The sequence below is a fragment of the Bos indicus x Bos taurus genome, chromosome 3 (genome assembly GCF_003369695.1).
Source record: "Bos indicus x Bos taurus breed Angus x Brahman F1 hybrid chromosome 3, Bos_hybrid_MaternalHap_v2.0, whole genome shotgun sequence".
NCBI classification, from domain to species: Eukaryota; Metazoa; Chordata; class Mammalia; order Artiodactyla; family Bovidae; genus Bos; species Bos indicus x Bos taurus.
Window position 1 is genome coordinate 88,565,869 of NC_040078.1, and position 23,744 is coordinate 88,589,612.

Sequence of the window (23,744 nt, forward strand, 5' to 3'; positions counted from 1 at the left end):
TTTTGGAATTTTTTATATTTTTGCACAGTTACATTATTACTCTATGTAGAAATATTCAGTTTATTATTCCTCCATTGTCTGTTTCCCTCTTGAAAACAACATTGTGATGCCAACCTCTGTGCATAAATATTGGCCTGCATTCTCTATTGTTTCCTTGAGAAGGACTCCTGAAGGAGAATTGCAGATTAAAGGCTACGAACACTTGACTCTTGACATTTTCTCCAGTCCCTCTTCTTTACTGATCTTAAGGCAAGAGCTCAAGCCTTTAGAGAGTCAGATAAATTGGGAGAGTTCTTTAAAAATTCTTCCATGCTTCTGGGTATGTGTAGAAATGTACACGAGTGTGTGCACACACATGTATCTCAGGAAGTGACACCAATACACACACATACCCTCCTACCCAAGAGGTATTGTGGGCCACTTCTTGTTCAGTCCTTACAATGGGCTATATTTGTTGATTTTTGTTTAGGCGTGTTCTGTTTATGCCATCTTTTTATTTCCAATGCCTGCTGTGTGGTAGGAAATTAGTAAATGTTTCTTGAATGAAATAGAAGGAAGAAAAACAAGCCAGTTAAGTAATTAATGTTTATTTTTTTAATATCATGTTTTATTTGTTTTCAGCATTCAGCAAGACATGCTGGTGAACCCCAACTCCTCATCTTCATGATCAAGGGACCCTTTTACACAACACAAAGGTAAATGTTTGAGGCCGATTGTCTTGCTGGCCTGAGGAAAGTCTTGCTCTCTGGGAAAACACTCACAAATGTCTCAGGGTCTTCTTGAAGTGACGGCCTTTGTGCTTTCGTGTTCCTCTTTAAGCTCTAGAGGGTTTACAGAGCCTTCAGGAATCGGTGCCTTTTCTCTGGGCTACATTGTGTTTATGGTTACAGAAAGATAATATTGATTCTCTTTCTTCTTGTCTTTAAGCACCTAGTAAATGTCATTAAGAGTCTTAAGTTTTCCTGCCCAGATTTCGGTTTCTCCTAATAGGTTGTCTCAGACTGGTTTGATTTTTAAATACAATAATGTCACCTCCCTTCTCAAATACCAGTCTAAATATATTTACCAACAGAAGGAACCATTCTCAATTGTGCAAACTAAAGTCAAACCGTGCATAAGATAAATGTCTCTACATAAGAAACAGACTTGGAGATTTATGAGCTTTCGGGACAAGTACTATTCTTTTGAGGTCCTAAACTTTTAAATGATGGCAACACTGAATTATGTACTTCATACAGGGAGCCAGGAAGGCACAATTGAAAATGCCTATTCTTTTGACAAATTAGAAGCATTCATTCCAATATCTATTTCTTGTTTACCAGGGATAATGCTGAATGAATCACAGACTGGTGGATGGATGTTCCTTCCTAACACTTTTAATTAGCAGCACCGCCTATTAGGATGAACAGAGTGCTGTGTTTCTGCCATAGATTACCCCCACCTGCCTTACATAGAATAGAAATCTTACTCTACACAAGGTAATGTTCATCTCTTCCCCAGCCAGAAAAGCATAGAAAATTAAACAATGGTCTGTTAAAAAGCCCAGATAATGTATTTATCATTTCCAGTTTATGTGAGTTTGCAAGGCAAATACGAGTGGGAGCTATTTGTTATGAGACCTTGGGGAACAACGGGACTGGAGAGCGAGCTGGGAGGCTGGAGGATCTGAGACTTGTAAAAATTCATTTAAAATATGAGGAACTATTGGAGACAGATGAAATTAATTACTCTGAGGGACTCAAATGTCACTACTCATTTAAGTGACCTGGCAAGGAGGTTGAGAAACCTGTTTTCTGGGGGCTTCTGTAGTGGAGAAGACTGGTTGCTGGGACTCCTCAGCTGTCAGTTTTTGCATTTCCTTGGTGACTTATTGACATGTCAACCTGGCTTGTGCCGCAGCCTCTTCTAATGAGTAGAGTTAAATGAGAAATGGGGGTTGGGTTGGGGGAGCACTCTCCCCATTGCTGGCCAGGCTATCCAGCAGAGCTCACCATGTATGTAAGTAAGTGCCCGACCTAGGGGAAGCTTGTAAATTACCACATTGGAGAGAAGAGGCTGATCATTTGCAGCTGGACTGCGTTTGGTCTTTTATTATTGCTTTTCCATCCACAAAGCTATTCTCTGAGGTGGAGTGAATTTGGGAAGACAAATTAAGGTTTTCTACCTAAGGAGGACTGGGGAGCAGTAGCTTCTGAAAACAGTCATCTTTTCTAGATTGCCTGTCTCATAAATCTCTCAAATGCATTCTGCTTATAGACAGAGGTTGAAAATATATAGATATGTGATGACTTCAAAGTTTAAAATCAGTAAGCATCCAGAGTAATGGAGTAGAAGCTCTCTCAGATGTATGCCTTCCCTAGACTGGGGAAATCAAGGTTTTTTTAATGAACTCTGTCACTAACCAGCTGTGAGATCCTACAAGAGCCACCATAGTGCTTTGAGCCTTTGTTTTGATGTTTATAAAGTGGGAATAATAATATCTATCTTTGTGATTAAGATCAATATGTCCAAAAGAGCTTTGACGGGTGGAAATATTAGTTATGTAAGTCTTATCATCTATGGATGTATTCTGTTGTAAAATTCTTGGTTTTTAAACACTGATGCAGCTCAGTGGTTTGTATTGCTACTTGAGTCACAGTTAAGGGAGTCTGCAGTGTTCTCCCATCTTGTTCAGTTAGGAAGGGCAAATCAACAAGCTGAAGAAGGATAAACAGTGTTTTTCTGATGACTGATTTTGGGAGAGACTGTTCACATGGTTTGAAAAACAAAAGAGATGTTGAAGCATAGCTTTGTAGGGAGTTGAGTCCTGGATATTTACCTCTGGGCACCATCCTACTCCTCCAATTTGAAAAAATCCTAGCCCTCTGAAGTGGAGACAAATCATGTATTTGTGAGTGAGATGTTTGAAGATTATTCATTTGTTCCTAGAAAGAGAGAATGATGAAGTAAACAAAGGTAGAGTCAGTGGGGATGGAAAAGAAGAGAGAACTCTGGAGAAGCCTGGCAAAGGAAGGAATTCTAGGCTTTTAAGTTGTCAGGGTGGCTTGCACTTAGAAGAGGGAGCAGTGCAGTGACTCTAAGCTGAGGAGTGTTCCCAAGGCACTTGTAATGCCATTAATGAAAATGTGGGGAAAACGTAGGCTACAATCCTGCTGCTCAAGGAGCTCAGAGAGGTAAACAATTAATTATCATATAGAACCAACAGAAAGAAGCCCTGAAGAGCAATGCTGGGAAATATGTTGAGATGGAGGATGCTACTGAGCTGGAACTCAAAGGATGAGCAGTTCTGTACTAGGCGAGAAGGGTTCAAGGCTAGACATTCTGCACACCAGCAGCTCAGTGGCACTGAACCACAGCTGCACAGCCATGCAGTGAAGATGCTGGTTTGAGAGCCACGTGCCTGGCCTGCTATATGTGTTCAGCAACCGGGGTTTTATATAGTAGCCTGCACTCATGATTTTCAAAGGCTTTCTGGCTGTTACTCTCTTCTGAAAGTAGACATGAAGGACTGCCTATCCTCATTAGCCAACCCTGCAGTGACCTCAGACCTGATCTGTCCTGAGAATGCTCAGACAACAGCCCCTGGGACCCAATTCTGAATAATTGCTAGAACCACTATCCCCATTCCTTGGTATTCATTCCTTGGTTTTAAGCTTTTATTTTTTACCACTTAACCTTTTAAAGTTGCTTGAAAGCCATCAGTTGGCAAACCGACACTGTTGGCTATTTATTTTGTTGATGAGATGTGTCTACCTTGTATTCATTTGTAGTCATTTGCAGCCATCATAGGTGAGAAATCATACCTTCCTATGTGGAGTAGTATTAAGACAGAAAAATCTTTTTCTTGTTATCTTCCTTTCTTTTTCCCTGTTCTTCAATTTATCCCTTTGATGCCTCCTGTACGCCTCTTTTTTGTCATCATTTTTATTTTCTCAGATTATCTCTATTTACCCTTCTACTTTCTCTCCTTCTTCTGATAGAATCACACATTCTCCAAACTGAAAGAAAGTAAGAGATTTTAGATACCAGGGGCTTAACTGTAAAACCTCCGAGAGGGGTCTTAGCCATGTGGTAATTTCTCTTTCCTGTTATTTTTGGTGATGGTGGTGGTGGTGCTTCCAAAGCTGAATGTCTTGGATTTGAATCTCTGCTCCAAAACATAATAACTATCTGACATTGAGCACATCAATCTCAAATTTCAATCAGTTTCAGTCCAGTTCCATCTCTCAGTCATGTCCAACTCTTTGCAACCCCATGATCCGCGGCACACCAGGCCTCCCTGTCCATCACCAACTCCCAGAGTTTGCTCAAACTCATGTCCATTGAATCAGTAATGCCATCCAACCATCTCATCCTCTGTCGTCCCCTTCTCCTCCTGCCCTCAGTCCTTCCCAGCATCAGGGTCTTTACAAATGAGTCAGCTCTTCTCATCAGGTGTCCAAAGTATTGGAGTTTCAGCTTCAACATCAGTCCTTCCAATGAACACCCAGGACTGATCTCCTTTAGAATGGACTGGTTGGATCTCCTTGCAGTCCAAGGGACTCTCAAGAGTCTTCTCTAACACAGTTGCAAAAGTGTTCAATTTTTCGGGTGTTCAAAAGCATCTAGTCTTCGAGTGTCAGCTTTCCTTATAGTCCAACTCTCACATCCATACATGACTACTGGAAAAACCATACCCTTGACAAGATGGACCTTTGTTGGTAAAGTAATGTCTCTGCTTTTGAATATACTGTCTAGGTTGGTCACACCTTTCCTTCCAAGGAGTAAGCATCTTTTAATTTCATGGCTGCAGTCACCATCTGCAGTGATTTTGGAGCCCAGAAAAATAAAGTCTGACACTGTTTCCACTGTTTCCCCATCTATTTCCCATGAAGTGATGGGACCAGATGCCATGATCTTGGTTTCCTGAATGTTGAGCTTTAGCCAACTTTTTCACTCTCCTCTTTCACTTTCATCAAGAGGCTCTTTAGTTCCTCACTTTCTGCCATAAGGGTGGTGTCATCTGCATAACTGAGATTATTGATATTTCTCCCAGCAGTCTTGATTGCAGTTTGTGCTTCATCCAGTCCAGCATTTCTCATGATGTGCTCTGCATATAAGTTAAATAAGCAGGGTGACAATATACAGCCTTGACATACTCCTTTTCCTATTTGGAACCAGTCTTTTGTTCCATGTCCAGTTCTAACTGTTGCTTCCTGACTTGCATACAGGTTTCTCAAGAGGCAGGTCAGGTGGTCTGATATTCCCATCTCTTTCAGAATTTTCCACAGTTTATTGTGATCCACACAGTCAAAGGCTTTGGCATAGTCAATAAAGCAGAAATAGATGTTTTTCTGAAACTCTCTTGCTTTTTCGATGATCCACCGGAGGTTGGCAATTTGATCAATCAGTTTACGTCAGTAAAATTAAGGTAACAGTAATGCTTTCTACATAGGATTGATGTAAGAATTTAATGAGAGGACAGGTGAAAGGGTCTGGCACATTATATAGTCTTAATGAATAATTTTAGCTATTATTTTGCTTGTAATGCATGCAATTATAAATCTTTAAAATACAAAAGGCAGATGCGTTGATCTTTGGCAATAAAGAAGAGAGGAAACAGGAAGACTCTTTCCCATTCTTTGGTCTTGGAGAATGAAAATCTCCAGTGACAAAGGCACTGAAAACAGCTAAATCAGTGAATGCACAAGGAGATCTCCATGGCTGGAGAGGACCTGGGTGCTCAATAGTCAGGAGGCATGTTTGGTTCCCTGAGTTTCTGCTGTGCCTCTGGGGAGCATCAAAATCAGCTCTCCACCAGACACAGTATTCCTTCCCCCCTAGAATGGTGGCTTTCTATATGTCAGGTTGGCTAGACTGAAGTTCATTACTCAGAATTCAGTTTCCTGTAGTTTTCAGTTAGGTTGGACCACAGAGAGGTGCTAGGGAAATCTGGAGGATGAAAGGACACATTAGCCACTTTGCTGCTCATGTGTTGTTGCTGATCTGCAGACTCACGGAGTCAGCATAAAGCAGCATCCAAGCCTACGAGTGCATTTCCTTTCCCCAGATCCTCCTCCAACTTCTCTAACCTGTTATCCATTTGTGTGTGTTTTGAGAAGAGACCCTGGCTCCAGCAGGTCATCCACATTTACAACTGGGGTAGCAGTGAAAGCCGAGGTTCCAGTTCATCCTTAGGGAGTTTCAGCTCATGCCTTTGGGTTCCCAGCTGCCCCTAATTTTCCTCATTACTTATATCCATCTTTCCTTCCTGACTGCCTACCCAGTGGACTTCAAGCTCCAGCATCAGACAAGATACAACAGATTTATAGACAGCTTAACCAGTTCCCAGAGTTGGAAAAGGCCAAATTTCTCTATAAATAAATAATACATACATATTTATAAAAAATATATATATAATGCATGTATATATGTAATATGTAATGTGCTTATTTATATTTTTAGAGGAACAGAACCAACCACTAGGAGATTATATGCATATATAAGCATGGGTGTATATATATACACACACACACATATGTGTATATATATGGACTTCCCTGATGGCTCAAATAGTAAAGAGTCTGCCTGCAGTGCAGGAGACCTGGGTTTCATCTCTTGGCAGGAAAGATCCCCTGGAGAAGGGAATGGCTACCCACTCCAGTATTCTTGCCTGGAGAATTCCACGGACAGAGGAGCTTCGTGGGCTATGGTTCATGGGGTCAAAAAGAGTCAGACACAACTGAGTAATGTCAAAGAAGTAACACATATCAAAGAAGTGTTGAATAGGAATAATTCAACTATATATCCTGAATAGAATATATATATAATTCAATATATATGTATATATATACACACACACACACACACACATATATATATATACATGTGCAAACAAACACACTCACACACACACACACATACCCGTATACAATCTACTGGTGCTTGTCTCTGCCTCTCTGGTTAACCCTGACTAGTACAGAGTCATAAGCTTTATATAATAGGGGACTCTCTACTTCATAAGGCAGCCAATTTCTATTCTACCTCTTCTACCATTCCCCTTTCTGTAATGTAACAGAAATCAAATTAAACTCATGATCCAAAATGTAGTTTTTTAACCCAGGGCACATCCCACTTCCTGCTTAGGACTTCTGTCCCTCTCAACCCTAAATCTTCTCACAACCTCTCACTGCCATGGTCTCACTCACTAAAGTTTTTTCTCTCCAGTTTCTCACCTTTTTAATCTTCAGAATCAGACTCTTAATGAAATTAACCCCATAAGTATTGAATATACTAGAGATACCTTCTAGCGATTCCTTTTCCCCAGACCTGTCTCCTCTTCATCCTTCCCGTGCCTTTTGAAGACTATACCCTGGTTCTGAATGTGTGGTCTAGGGTGAGAGGAGGGATGCGTAGAATTTAGAATCAGAACACCTATGTTTGCATCCTGCCACCACAGTGTTGACTGCTTCGGTTTGATAGTTACCTTCTGAGGGCCTCCGTTTCCTCAGCTGTAAAATGGGTGTACTAACAGCCAACCTACCCATGCTCAGGCTCCCTGAATCCAATAACATGTGCGTGGCTCTAGACGTTTGCGGCCTGTTGTACTTGGACAGCTCTCCAGTCTCAGATTAGCTTACCCCTAGGTGGGAAGATGACAGTTACGGTCAAGTATTGGGCTCCAGAATTTGCAATAGAGCAGCAAATCAAAACACTTATTTTTCCATAAAAAGAAATATTTTGAAAGAGCAATAATCTAAATTCTTATTCATCATCTACCATGGTAACATTTTGCCTAAATTGTTTCCTGAAGAAGATTTAGATGGAAGAAATTGAGTGTACAGCCGTTCCTTTTTAAATGGGTATATATTTCAAAATTACTTGTAAATCAAAAACATTACAAAGCTGACCAAAAAGGGCAAAGCAGTTAAATATGGAAGAATGACTGTACATTATTTTACTGAAACCAGCATTTAAAACTAATAAAAAAGCAAACACAAAAATAAAATGTGACAGAACAATCTATAATAGAGCCGAGACAAAAAAGAGCTAATCGCTATAATGCAGGGAGTCTCAAAAGTGAAACAGCCAAGTGATGAAATTAAGTATACACAAATGAAACTGTTATGGATGGATAATATAGATGTCCTCTTAAGGTAAAGAGCCTGTACTCCCTGGCAGAGAAATCTTCCATGTGAGTAGAAGAGGTGACTGTGGAAGCATTCTATTCTTAAGTGTGGCATAGACAACCAATTGTGAGCTCGCAGACCTGGTTATAAAAATCTCTGTAATTGACAGGTATGTGGCTTCTAGATGAAGATGTGGAGGATATAGGTGACAGCTGAAATCCACATTTGTGACCACACCTTGCCCTCCTTCCCTGCACACATTTGTCACTGAAGAACAGCCAAAATTGAAGAAATAGCTGACTTACCCTCCTCTCCCTAAATGCATGTACACGTAGGCACACATACCTGCCAGTCTTACAAGGATCAAAGGAATGCTGTAACACAATGCCTGGCACACGATAGGTCTTCAAGTAGATGTCTGCTGGATGGGTGCATGTATTAATGAACTGCTGAGGAACTCAAGGGCAAAGTCTAGAGATATCAAAGGACATTGTGACAGCATTCTGGACAAAATGAAATGGGAAAAAAAAAAAAATGCCCAGGAGAATGACTTTACTGAAGATTTAACATGTTGATGTTCATAACATCTCACCTGCCAAAGGTATCCTATTCACAATGAATGAAGCTACAGAATAGGATTAAATTGGCATAGCTGGAGGAGGTCTGCCTGCGTGTGAAGAGCTGAATGTTATCTCCAGGCAACGAATGGAGTTGTAACATGAGGATTTTTATTTTTAGTCTTGGGGAGAAAATGAATTTGAACCAAGATACACCCAGGGTTGATAAGAAAAGATCAGGGCTGGAGGGAGGGAGTGGATATATAATAAGTTCAGAACAGGAAGGCTGGGCAGCGAACTGGTTCGGAGGGGGGAGGTGGAGAGGAGGTACCGTGGGAGGAGAGCTTGTTATTTCACAGTGGCACCTGCAAGTGTAATAATGTCCACTGGGGCATCAGGTCAACTCAGATCCCTCCTGCTTGAGACAAGCACATCAGTGTATGCACCCGAGGGCTAGGGAGTCAGCTTTCCTCCTCTGCAGACATGGCTGCATCCTTTGGGGAACAAGGAAATTCTTCCTTAAATCATTTAACATGCTATACTGTAATTGCTGTTTATGTTTTTCTCTCACTCTTCATGTCTCCTATGGTGCCAAGGTCTTGGCGTGTTTTTTTTTGTTCTTTTTTTTTTTTTCAGTTTTTTCTGCATCTTTATTTCTAGCATCTGTCTCTGAGAATCTTTTAAAAATCACTGATCACCTTCATGTGCTAATGATAATAAACCTCAACAAAGAGGTGTAAGGAAGCAATCATTATTTACAGTTTTAAGTAAAGAAGCACAGGATCAGAAAAGTAGCCATTTGCTCTAAGTCCTGCAGCTGGTAAATCTAGTACTGAACTAGTACTTGAACCCAGACCTGTCTGGAAGTTTGTGATCTGTCCACTATTCCTCTAAGGCTTTAATTGAGTACGTGCTCCCTGAAAATTTCTTGGAAGGCTGGAGGGAGGGAAAGATGGATGATAGACAATAAAAAGGAGAGATGATTTGAATACAAATAGCCGGACTTTCAGGCTTCCTGGGGTGGGGTAGGGGGGACCTCCTGGTTAAAAACCTGCCTGCTAATGCGGGAGACAATCCCTGGGTCAGGAAGATCCTCTGGAGGAGGGCATGGCAACCCACTCCAGTATTCTTGCCTGGAGAATCCCGAGGACGGAGGAGTCTGACAGGCTACAGTCAGTAGGATTGCACAGAGTTGGACACGAGTGAAGCAACTTAGCATGCATGCATGCACACATAGCCAGATTTTCAGATCTGTTCTGAACAGATCACAGACAAAGGTGCCTGACACATAATACTTTATTTCGAGATAACGCTGGCTGAACTGATCCACAAAATGAGGGAGAGTTCTACCAATAGACTTTGGGATTCATCTGCAAAAATGCCAGGTACTTAGGCAAAGTTGTGTGAGAAAATTGATTGATTTGAGAAAGGGACTAAGACAGAGTGTTGGGCAGAGCAGAAAACTCTCCTGGCCAGCTCTTCTGCAATGATCTAATTCCACTCCACTCATGCCTCCACACTCAGGCCTTGGTTTGCCAATTTTTTCTGCATAGCAGCCTTAGAGGAAATTACCATTACTATGCTTTGCTACTGCTAAGTCACTTCAGTCGTGTCCGACTCTGTGCGACCCCATAGAGAGCAGCCTACCAGGCTCCCCCATCCCTGGGATTCTCCAGGCAAGAACACTGGAGTGGGTTGCCATTTCCTTCTCCACAGCATGAAAGTGAAAAGTGAAAGTGAAGTCGCTCAGTCGTGTCTGACTCTTACTATGCTTTAGGGATGAGAAAAGTAAGGCTCCAGTTAACAGTTTTATAGAGTTCACCAATGCCAGAAGTGAGTTGGAATGTAAGTTACCCAGACACCAGCTATTGTAGTAGCATCCCGTTTCCTGCAAGATGATTCTTTCAAAGGAAATCTCTATAGAAATGTTGTCTTATGGCCAACATCATTTAAGCAAAGCATGTCTCTTTCTGTGAGCATTACTAAGGTAAATACAAAGATCATCCAGAGATTGCATGCCCCTAGATTTTTCACCCTTCTGCTTTTAACACATGACTTTAATGTTACTCTAATGGGGGTGTCTTTTTTTATCAGTGTCTCTTAGCTGGTGATACTTAGTCCTAGGTGTCCCACTGAGGTAATGCTCCCAGATGGCTCACAAATGAGGTTCAATAAAATGTAGTCATTCTTTGCTTCTAGTGATTCCTTGGTGCTGAACCCATTTAACTTACCTAAGGTCCTATTTGAGTTGTTAAATCCTAAACATGGATTGATTAGAGCAGGCTAATAGAATAGGCTCTCAGGTCAGTGCAGTGAGTTCTTTTGAAGTGATTAGAAGGCCCAGTTCGGAATGGAAAACCTGACTTCAGCTTCATTTTGCCACTTGTTGGCTCTGTGTCCCTGGTTTCTTGTGTCTCCCTTCTCTTATGATCATTTCGTCTTAATTCCCCTACATGAAAAATGAGAATCAGAGGTGATAGTGGAGAGCAGGTGGTAACATATATGTGAAAATAGTTGGTGAAGTATAAATGGTTATAGAAATGTAAGTCAGTGTACTATATTTTAAAATTAACGCATATATATGGAATTTAGAAAGATGGTAACAATAACCCTGTGTACGAGACAGCAAAAGAGACACTGATGTATAGATGAGTCTTATGGACTCTGTGGGAGAGGGAGAGGGTGGGGAGATTTGGGAGAATGGCATTGAAACATGTATAATATCATGTATGAAACGAGTCACCAGTCCAGGTTCGATACACGATACTGGATGCGTGGGGCTGGTGCACTGGGACGACCCAGAGGGAGGGTATGGGGAGGGAGGAAGGAGGAGGGTTCAGGATGGGGAACACAGGTATACCTGTGGCGGATTCATTTCAATATTTGGCAAAACTAATACAATATTGTAAAGTTTAAAAATAAAATAAAATTAAAAAAATAGTTAAATTAAATGTGAACAGGTGTGCATTGCATCACTAGAAACATGCTGTTCAACTATAAATTTTAAGAAAAAGAACAATCAGGATGTTCTGGGACTATAAGGAATTTCAGAAATGATCTTGTTCAATTCGCTTTTTGACAGAAGAGGAACTAGAATTATCCTGAACTGGGGTCCTCTCTCTCCAGCAATGTGAATTATTGAGATGAGATTAAAACTAAGCTGACCTGTAACGATGAGAGCATTTGCACTAGATCCAAACCAAAAGCACTAAGGAAAGGGTGGTTTGTGCCCCAGGGCCTGGAGAAGAGCAGTGATTTACTCGTCATCGCAGGGAATGTGCTTTCTCACCAGGACCCCAGCTATGTGATCTGCCACTCCTCACCCAGTGCTGCAGCAAACGTGTAATTCATACAAAAAATAATATAACACTGATCTTTATCTCCTCATTTAACTCTCAAAGTTATCACACATGATTTATTGTCTTTGTTAATGAAAAGTAACAAAAATGTCATACTTATAAGTAACGTTTTGATTGTTTATGGATTCATGACTTTAAAATTTTTAAACCAATATCCACATATTACATGGAATTTAGAAATTAGAGGAAGACAAAAAAAATAGCTATGATCCATCATTTGGGTGTATTTCTTCCACTCTGTAGAGACATATCTTATATGACAGTTATCAGGTTAAACACATAAAGCTTAGTTTGTTTATTTTGTCCTTACCAAAAACACTTTCCCTTGGTGGCAGATACTAGTACAATCAATCACTTCAAATGAGTAATGTTTCACTGAGTAAATGGACTCTTATTGGATAGATCCACTATAATTCATTTAGTCATTTCCCTATTGTTGAACAAAGATTTCCTTGCAATATTTTACTTTTGTTAATAATATATGAAGATACCTTCATATGCAAAGGTTTTCCACTCTTTGGGACTCTTTACTTAAAGTAACTGATGCCTATTACTAATTTGTAAACTCTTCCCCTATTAAAAAAAAAAACATTCATTTCCCCCTTGTACCCTTCCTTCTTCCAAGGTGAATGTTAATCCCGTACCCTAAATAAGTATTTTGGATACCTACATACCCTGGCCCCTGTCTAAGTCCCAGCATCATATCTTTATCACCCCCTGCATCTCATGTTACCCTCAGCCCCTTGACTTGCTTATGTTCTTTTGGCTAACCTTTTAGCTCTGTGCTGGTACTCAGGCTGGTCCTGTGGCCTCACACCCTGCATAGCAGCCCTTTGGCTCCAACTCATACCAGATGGTACCTCCTTTGGGAAGCCCTTGCTGGCTCTAGCAAGACGATTTAGGCATGCTTTCCCTGGGATTCCAAGATTCCTGTGTATCTCTGTCATCACACTTATCACAGTTTGTTGCAAATGCATGACTCACTGAAGCTGGGAATGTTATCTTTTTCATTGTTTCCCCAGTTGCTAGCACAGTATTCAACACATGGTTAAGTGTGGAATAGCTGCTAAGCAAACCTATCAATAGATTTGGCAACTGGGGTATCTCTCTGATGTGTTACGGAAAGAGTAAAATATTCTATTTGCAAAGTATTGACAGATAGTAGATGTCTCTTCTTGTCTTATTTTAAAACAGCATTGTATATTACCAAGTAAAACACAGTCTAGTCAAGGCTATGGTTTTTCCAGTAGTCATGTATGGATGTGAGAGTTGGACTGTGAAGAAAGCTGAGCACCGAAGAATTGATGCTTTTGAACTGTGGTGTTGGAGAAGACTCTTGAGAGTCCCTTGGACTGCAAGGAGATCCAACCAGTCCATCCTAAAGGAGATCAGTCCTGGGTGTTTAGTGGAAGGATTGATGCTGAAGCTGAAACTCCAATAATTTGTCCACCTGATGCGAAGAGTTGACTCAGTGGAAAAGACACCGAAGCTGGGAAAGGAGGAGAAGGGGACGACAGAGGATGAGATGGCTGGATGGTATCACCAACTCAATGGATATGAGTCTGACTAAGCTCCAGGAGTTGGTTATGGACAGGGAAGCCTGGTGTGCTGCAGTCCTTGGGGTAGCAAAGAGTCGGACACAACTGAGCGACTGAACTGAACTGAACTGAAAACATAAAGAGGAGAAAGACTGTATGTGGATTTTTTCTGTAATGAGTCTGAAGAGTGAAGGATACCAAAGATCCCAACTGACTTATACATATCCTTACAAATATGTAACATTTTATTATTTAGAAATTTGATCATGCTGTCTCATGGCTTTAAATGCCATCCATATACTAATGACTTTACACTTTTTTATCTCCAATGCTCCCACTCCCCTGAACTCAGGACTCATGACTCCATCTGAATCCTCAACCATTTCCATTGGGTATCTGCTAGGCAATGTGCACTTTAAAGTCCAGAACCAAACTCTGGTTAACCACCCCAGCTATTTCTTCTTCAACCTCCTCCAGCTCAGTGAACAGCAACTCCAGTCTTCCAGGTGCTCAGCCAAAAATCCCAGCAGTCACCTTTGACCCCCTTTCCTTCATACCGCATCTCCCATCCCCAAGCATTTTCTGTTGGTTATGTCTTCAAGCTACACTCAGAATTCAGGCACTTCTCATCATGTTATCTATGACTATCACTCCAATCTGAGCTGCTTATCATTGTTTTCTTGATTATTGTAATAACCTCCTAACTAATGTCTTAGCTTTCAACCTTGCCCCTGTATTTTACACACAAAAGCAAGAGCGTCAGACGTCCTGTCCCTGCTTAAGGCTTCCCAGTGGCTGCCCATTGAGAACCCATCTTCAAGTGCTTTCATGGTGTACTAGCCCATCTTCAAGATGGGCTGCCCATCTTGAAGCCTATCTTCAAGTGCTTTCATGGTGTACTAGTCTGTTTGGGCTGCTATAACAAAGTACCACTGACTGGGCAGTTTAAACAATAGACATTTTCTTACAGTTTTAGAGGCTTGAAGTCTAAGATTGAGGTGCCAGTGAGTTCAGTTTCTGGTGGTACTCTCTTCCAGACTCACAAGCAGTGCCTTCTTGCTGTGTCCTTGCGTGGCATTTCCTCTGTGTGCAGGCAGCAGGGGGTGGGGAGGAGAAGGGGGAGCAAGAGAGGGAGTGGGCTCTTCTTATAAGAAAACCAGTCCTGTTGGAGTAGGGCCCCACCCACCTCATTTAACCTTAATTACCTCCAGAACCTCCAGAAGGTAGGTTCTACCTCCTAATGCCATCACATTGGGGGTTGGGACTTCAACATACGAATCTGATGGGGCACAACTGAGGCTGCTGCTGCTACTGCTGCTAAGTTATTTCAGTCGTGTCTGTCTCTGTGTGACCCCATAGACGGCAGCCCACCAGGCTCCCCCGTCCCTGGGATTCTCCAGGCAAGAACACTGGAGTGGTTGCCATTTCCTTCTCCAATGCATGAAAGTGAAAAGTGAAAGTGAAGTCGCTCAGTCGTGTCCAACTCTTAGTGACCCCATGGACTGTAGCCTACCAGGCCCTTCCGTCCATGGGATTTTCCAGGCAGGAGTACTGGAGTGGGGTGCCCTTGCCTTCTCCGACAACCGAGGCTAATGGCCTGTAAATTGCTGTGTGCTCTGTGGCTCACTCTCCCACCTCCTTCAGCTGCTTCAGCCAAACTGGGCTCCTTACAGTTCCTTGAACACATCCCGTATGCTCCCGTCCCAGGAATAGTAGACCCACTGGACTGTCCCTCTGCTTCCTCCAGACATCTGCTGCCCTACCCGCCTCGTGCCCTGCACATCTCTACTCAAATGCTATTTATTGGCTATTTCTTCCTTGATCACCTTTTATAAAGTAGCACAACTGTACCACCTCAGCCCCACCCTCTTTATCTTGCTTTACATTTCTCTAAAGTATTTCTATTACTTGACTTTATGTATTTATTTGTTTCTTCATCTCTCCCTCCTCCACTCTAGTGGTAGAAATATAAGCTCCATGAAAGCAGATGTTTTATCCTTTTTATTTACAAGTGTACTACTGGCATTTAGAACAGTCCTGGTACACAAAAGATGAGAAACAAGTATTTGTTGAATGAGTGAATGAATGAATGAAAGTTTCTTTCATGTTCATTATCTTTTTTGAAAAAATATTATTTTTTATTGTTGGCTGCACCGGATCTTTGCTGCTGCCTACAGGCTTTCACTAGAGAGTGGGGGTTACTCTCCAGTTGCAGTGTGCAAACTTCTCATTGTGGATGATTCTCACTGCAGAGCCTGGGCTCTAGGGCATGCGGGCTTCAGTAGTTGCCGCTCCCACGTGTAGTTGCCCCATGGCATGTAGAATCCCAGATCAGGGGTCAAACGCATGTACCCTGCATTAGCAGACAGATTCCTAACCACTGGACCGCCAGGAAGACTGTATTCACTATCTTATTTGAGCCTCAAACCAAACTTGGCAAAGGGTGGTGTAGATCTTTGTTCTCTTTTTACCAATGAGGAAAAGTAATATTCATAAGAGTCAGATTTCCTATATGTAGTGATAATCTCATTTGTTGAGTACTTAATATAGCCAAGGGATATGCATACTATCATACTTGCTTTCATTTAATCCTTGGAGTAATCCTAAAAGGTTATATATTATTATCCCTATTTTAACACAAACTTACGCCTTAGAAGGGTTCAGTAACATGCCCAAAGGAATCACAACTGAAAGTGACAAGCTAGATACAAACCCTAATCTGACTTCAAAGAGCTTGTTTTTATCTACTATTACAGTTCACATCCTTTTAGCACAACCCTGTGTTCCGGGGACTGTGCTACACCTTACAATAAGCTGTGAAGTGTGGGCCACTATTATGTTCGCTTTGCAGATGAGATAACTGAAGCTCAGAGACGTTAACTCATCCAAGGTCACACCCTGCTGGGACCTGAGAGTCTGACTGTTAGATGCTGGCTGTCTCCCTCCATGAGCCAGGTCTTGAACCAAGCACTTCTTACTTTTCATTTCTCTGCCTTATCCACTGACTGCCTAAACTCACCCCCAGGTCCAATATGTCCCAACTATGACACACTTTTAAGTTTACATTTGTAGTTCTGATCCCAATAGACTCTGTGAAATTGCAAGCTTTGGCTCATAATGCAAATAATAGCTAAAATCAGTCAGATAACATTTATCAATATTTTCAATCATTTTTAAAAGAAAGCATTGTCTCCTTGTTCAGGCTCTTCCAGGTTAGGTCTGCTTCTTTGAACCTGTTTTCTTTCTTCTTAGATACCTGAAAAATGTACATGTGATTTGCTCAGCCTCTCTGGCTGCCTCTAATGATATAGCTTAGGTTCAACAGTAGAGAAGGATAATAGAATCTATTTTTCAGACTTTCATTGGTGGGCTGTATTCTAGGAACATATTATTAGAATTGTGTGAACCAAACATTTCTTTAAAGTAGAGACTGTTGGACTGAGCCAAGAAGATTATTAAAAGACATCACAATGCCAGCCTTGGAAAATATATAGGGCACCTAGATTCCTCTCTCTGTCCTTCCCCTTGGAGCACAAAGCCTATTCAGACACTTTTCCAGGAACAGCCTTCTTCCCTCAGCCGGTTCTCTGTAACCTGCCCTTATTGCCCTGCACACTTATCCATTTCTAATCGGGCTAGTGGTTCTCAGAATGTGGCCCCAGGTCGAGCATCATCCTCATCCCCTGAGAAATGGTTAGAGACGCCAGTTCTCAGGCTTCACCCCAGCCCAGTGAGCCAGAAACTCTAGTTGGGGAGCCCAGCACCCCACCTGTCTTCACAAGCCTTCCAGGTGATACAGGCTCAAATTTGACAGCATCTGTATTAGGGGATATGTCACCACCCCACTCCACGCCCAGGCTGGTCCTGTTGTCACAAGCCCATAGGTACTTGATGACAAGGACACAACTGCTCTTGATCTTGCCCCTTGGTTATAGCCACAACTAAAGTGACAGAGAGCTCAACTTGAGACAGCCTCTGTTCTTGATATACATGGTACATAGTTTTCAGCCTGGTTTAGAGAAGAATGTTTTTAACTATAAAACATACTGATAAGGCAACTTTACAGAGTAATTGTTGTCTGCTTTAGGGAAAGCTCATCACTAACCTTCCCTATTTTGATCATGTCTTTACTCTTGCTGCTGCTATTGCTTAGTCGCTTCAGTCGTGTCCGACTCTGTGCAACCCCATAGACGGCACCCCGCAAGGCTCCCCCGTCCCTGGGATTCTCCAGGCAAGAACACCGGAGTGGGTTGCCATTTCCTTCTCCAATGCATGAAAGTGAAAGGTGAAAGTGAAGTCGCTCAGTCGTGTCCGACTCCTAGCAACCCCATGGACTGCAGCCCGCCTGGCTCCTCCGTCCACGGGAGTTTCCAGGCAAGAGTACTGGACTGGGGTGCCATTGCCTTCTCCGCTTTACTCTTAATAGGCTATAATAATAAATACTGTTTAATCTCTGGTAGGTCAGACAGTAAAGAATCTGCCTACAAGGAGGGAGACCCAGATTTGATCCCAGGGTTGGGAAGATCCCCTGGAGAACTGAATGGCAACCTGCTCCAGTACTCTTGCCTGGAGAATACCACAGACAAAGGAGCCTGGTGGGCTACCACGCATGGGGTTCCAAAGAGTCGGACACAACTGAGCACCTAACACACACACACACACTCTCATACACACTGTTTAATCATATTTTATTTGCTTTATTTTGTATGTGTGTGTGTAATGCATTTAAAACAAGTAATGCTGCAACTCCTATTCAAAAATAGCAATCTCCTACTTTCTGTGTACCCAGCACTCCAAGATATGAACCATTTTAGGTTTTTTTGTTTTATTTTGATTCCTTAACTATATATTTTTTTAATGCTACCCTTATATTGCTATGTCTTGATCTGTTCATTTCAGCCATTATCTCTTGAGTTCCTCATACTTTGGTTGAGAATGTAGTTTCCCCTCCTGTCACACCCTCATAGAGTTCTCTCTATTGTTTCAGTCTCATGCCCATCTTCCTCTGCCTGTCTTTTGTGTGTGCTCAGTTGCTTCAGTCGTGTCTGACTCTTTGCAACCCATGGACTATAGCCTGCCAGGCTCCTCTCTCCATGGGATTCTCCAGGCAAGAATACTGCAGTGAGTTCCCATTTGCTTCTCCAGGGGATCTTCCTTACCCAGGGATCAAACCTGGGTCTCCTGCCTTGGCAGGCAGATTCTTTACTACTGAGGCACCTTGGAAGCCCCATTTGGGGTTTGAACTTCCTCCACTGTGCTAAGTACCTATCACTTTTCCTTCTGCTTTCAGACTCATAGAGTACTTTGCAATCTCCCATCTGCTGTGGTCAGTCCCATGTTAAAACAGGAGTCACTTGTGCTAAACTCATGCCAAGTTTCACATAAGCATCTTTAAAGAGGTTTACTTTTCCATTTTGGTAGATATAACTTCACTTTAAGTAACTTAAAATAATTGATACAATCAGATCAGATCAGATCAGGTCAGTTGCTCAGTCGTGTCTGACTCTTTGCGAACCCATGAATCGCAGCATGCCAGGCCTCGCTGTTCATCACCAACTCCCGGAGTTCACTCAGACTCACGTCCATCGAGTCAGTGATGCCATCCAGCCATCTCATCCTCTGTTGTCCCCTTCTCCTCCTGCCCCCAATCCCTCCCAGCATCAGAATCTTTTCCAATTAGTCAACTCTTTGCATGAGGTGGCCAAAGTACTGCAGTTTCAGCTTCAGCATCATTCCCTCCAAAGAAATCCCAGGGCTGATCTCCTTCAGAATGGACTGGTTGGATCTCCTTGCAGTCCAAGAGACTCTCAAGAGTCTTCTCCAACACCACAGTTCAAAAGCATCAATTCTTTGGTGCTCAGCTTTCTTCACAGTCCAACTCTCACATCCATACATGACCACAGGAAAAACCGTAGCCTTGACTAGACAGACCTTTGTTGGCAAAGTAATGTCTCTGCTTTTGAATATGCTATCCAGGTTGGTCATAACTTTCCTTCCAAGGAGTAAGCGTCTTTTAATTTCACGGCTGCAGTCACCATCTGCAGTGGTTTTGGAGCCCCCAAAAATAAAGTCTGACACTGTTTCCACTGTTTCCCCATCTATTTCCCAAGAAGTGATGGGACCGGATGCCATGATCTTCATTTTCTGAATGTTGAGCTTTAAGCCAACTTTTTCACTCTCCACTTTCACTTTCATCAAGAGGCTTTTGAGTTCCTCTTCACTTTCTGCCATAAGGGTGGTGTGATCTGCATATCTGAGGTTATTGATATTTCTCCTGGCAATCTTGATTCCAGCTTGTGTTTCTTCCAGTCCAGCATTTCTCATGATGTACTCTGCATATAAGTTAAATAAACAGGGGGACAATACAATAGTATTATTAAATTTTAAATTTTATTTTTATAAATTAACATTTGAAAATTGATATTTTTTATTGTGGTTGTAAACCTTTGTGTTTGATATGCAAGTTAGATATTGCAATTCAAAAAATTCTCCCTTTAGCACTTTCTCACTGGGGATGTATTGAATTCTTAGGTTTAAAATGATAATACTAATTATCACTTTGCTCTAGAGGCATGTAGCATCCTAAATTCTTACAAGGTGTTAGGAATTACTCTGAAACCTTTGTAAGTTATAATCCCATAATTCTCTCTCATTGTTAAATATTAAATGTTAAATGTGCAGTGTTCTTAACACCACTTTACAGATGTGGAAACTGAGTCACAACAAGGTTAAATAACTTGTCCCGAGTTCCAGTAGCTATGCAGTACTATATTCAACCGCATCTTATAATAACCTCTTATGTATAATGTGATGTCTTTATTTAAGAAGTCCATAGACTATTTAATATTTAATCCTCATAGCAGTTCTGCAACTTAGCTGCCTGGCCTCCCTGAATCTCGAATACTTCCAGACCATAATCTCCTACTCCCTACAGGATGTTCCTTCCAAGGTCCACAGTGGAATATTTGCTGTGCCTGACTTCACCCTGACCCACTTCCCTAATCCATAAATCTAATGTTAGATTTATGCCTGCTACTCATTTAACTTATATGCAGAGTACATCATGAGAAATGCTGGACTGGAAGAAACACAAGCTGGAATCAAGATTGCCGGGAGAAATATCAATAACCTCAGATATGCAGATCACACCACCCTTATGGCAGAAAATGAAGAGGAACTCAAAAGCCTCTTGATGAAAGTGAAAGTGGAGAGTGAAAAAGTTGGCATAGAGCTCAACATTCAGAAAACGAAGATCATGGCATCCGGTCCCATCACTTCATGGGAAATAGATGGGGAAACAGTGGAAACAGTGTCAGACTTTATTTTGGGGGGCTCCAAAACCACTGCAGATGGTGACTGCAGCCATGAAATTAAAAGATGCTTACTCCTTGGAAGGAAAGTTATGACCAACCTGGATAGCATATTCAAAAGCAGAGACATTACTTTGCCAACAAAGGTCCGTCTAGTCAAGGCTACGGTTTTTCCTGTGGTCATGTATGGATGTGAGAGTTGGACTGTGAAGAAAGCTGAGCACCAAAGAATTGATGCTTTTGAACTGTGGTGTTGGAGAAGACTCTCGAGAGTCCCTTGGACTGCAAGGAGATCCAACCAGTCCATTCTGAAGGAGATCAGCCCTGGGATTTCTTTGGAGGGAATGATGCTGAAGCTGAAACTGCAGTACTTTGGCCACCTCATGCAAAGAGTTGACTCATTGGAAAAGACTCTGATGCTGGGAGGGATTGGGGGCAGGAGGAGAAGGGGACGACAGAGGATGAGATGGCTGGATAGCATCACTGGCTTGATGGACGTGAGTCTGAGTGAACTCTGGGAGTTGGTGATGGACAGGGAGGCCTGGCGTACTGAGATTCATGGGGTCGCAAAGAGTCCGACATGACTGAGCGACTGAACTGAACTGATGGTCTACCAGAAAGTCCTATATCCTGCTACTATCAAGCAGAGAAGGTACCAGGCTTGAATGAGAGAAAAGCCAGACTCCTTTGCTTCTGCTGATTTGGGTTGCTGATTCCTCCTTGAGTCCTGATACATTTCCCTGCCCCCAATATCAATTTATCAATGCTGTAGCAAGATAGCAATTCCATTACTTCCATGTATTTATTTTACATGCGATCAAAATTTTATTTTGAAAGTGTGAAAAGTGAATGTCAGTCAAGTCTGACTCCATAGAGTCCATGGAATTCTCCAGGCCAGAATACTGGAGTGGGTAGCCTTTCTCTTCTCCAGGAGATCTTCCCAACCCATGGATCCAACCTAGGTCTTCCGCATTGCAGGCAGATTCTTTACCAACTGAGATAGAATTTATAAAATAAAAAGCTCAAAGAAAGTAAATTATTTAGTGTACTTTAAATTCAAAAACATATATTGTACAAACATTGGGGAAAATTAAATTTATAAAAGATAAGCATTATAACTATAATACAAATTATTGGCAAATAAAAATTCATTAAGATAAATATTCAAAATACAACCTAAAAAGTGTATAATTTAGCAAAATCTAATCAGTAATGGAAGTTGAAAATGAAAATATTATTTTCTCTTTTTAAAAACTTGTGGCTTAAATCATAAAGTGAGTCAGTGACATCATTGTATTGCCAAAATGTTTTTGTGTAAGCTTTTCTTGCTGCTGTAAAAGCTCTTTCTGGTGATTTTCTGACTAGGCAGAAGAATAGTCTTGAGATAGTTAGGAGTTACCCCTAAATATGTTCCTTCAAATTTCACCTTCAAATAATTTTAACTCTTACTAGATGTTATGAGGAATTCTTATTTGAAAAACTCCTCCTCCCACACCCATCCCAACAAAGACTGTAGATCTTTTGTTATTAATAATAAGGTCTTTCCCACTCCACCCCAACCTCTGCCAAAGAAAATATTTGGTTTGTCTTCATTTTCTGCATTTGCATCATAGATATTTGCTGAATCTGATACAGAAGTCCTGTAATAATTTCCATACTGTCACATTCATATTCTACTTTTTCAGAAATCCTTTGAAGTGCAATAATAATTATTTCTTCAATAGAAGTTTTGCAAGACCACAATATAGTTGCTTATTGCTATTCACACAGGCCTGGAGCTGTCTAGACTTGTAGATTTTGCATCAGTTTGTCTTTTCACATAATTTGAATAATTGAACCATTGATCTTGCTCTCCAGATATTAATAACTCAAATTTCAGATTTAAGAAAAATTAAAATAGCACACCAAGAAATAAATGAATATTTCAGTACTTAAAAACAGTACAGCATATGGTAGTACTACAACTTGGAATTCACTACTTCCTCCTTGTATTATGCACTCAGCAGGCTTTGAGGCTAGGGCTTCCGTTTACAAAAAAGGAAAATGGTACGCAGGGAAATGAAGTAGTTATCAGCTAGCAAGTACCAGTATTGAGATTTGAACCCAGTTCTTTGGACTCTAAAGTCAAAGTAGCTTTGACTATTTCTCAGCAAGTTACCTAGCCCTTTTTATATAAATGAACTCCATGCTTTCTACCCTTTGGGTGAAATAAGCGACTGACATTTTTTTCTCAGCAGAAACAATCACTTGGCTTAACACTGAGAGGCGTTTTCCTGAGGTGAGAGCTATCGAACACCGGAACGGGCTCTTCTAAAAGATTATACAATTTCCTCTTCTGTCACTCTTAAAATTAATCGAGATGAGGAGTTTTAAAATTTACACAGGTTCCAGATGACCTTTCAAGGTCTTTCTCATTCTATGATTCTGCAAGTCTATAAAAATTAAGACAATTTAAATCTGAAGTCATTTACCCCAGTGTTTGGCCCTTTGACTTTTTGTTATCTTACAAATGAAACATCTGGATGACAGAACCGAGTGACTTTGCCCCATATTTTTGAGCCTCATGTAACCTCAGACTTTGTTCTCCGTTATGCCATTATCAAAGCATCCAGGTGGAAAGGGTATCTTGAGAAATTGGAAATAATCTTGGTTGTCTTTCCTCTATTTGCTCCCTTCATCTTTTTTCTGTTTAATAAGCACAAGGTAAACACAGAACTGATTTTTTGTATTCTGAAATGTTATGAACCTTAAGCTCTGAGTATTATCATGGAAATGCATTTCATTTGAACTCCAAGGAGAGTTAATGTAATTTTTTTAAGGAAAACACCATTAGTAATGCTAGGGCCATTTCTCTTTGCCACGGTGGATCTAG

General features: G+C 41.3%; 1 protein-coding gene across 4 annotated transcripts in view; it reads left to right on the plus strand.

The window, feature by feature from the left end:
• DAB1 (DAB1, reelin adaptor protein) overlaps positions 1-23,744 on the plus strand; it is a 1,342,273-nt gene that overhangs the window by 631,729 nt on the left and 686,800 nt on the right. For all 4 annotated transcript variants that reach the window (XM_027537117.1, XM_027537115.1, XM_027537119.1 and 1 more), the window contains exon 3: positions 622-695. The gene's annotated coding sequence lies outside the window, so the exon portion shown is untranslated. The remainder of the gene's footprint in view (positions 1-621; positions 696-23,744) is intronic.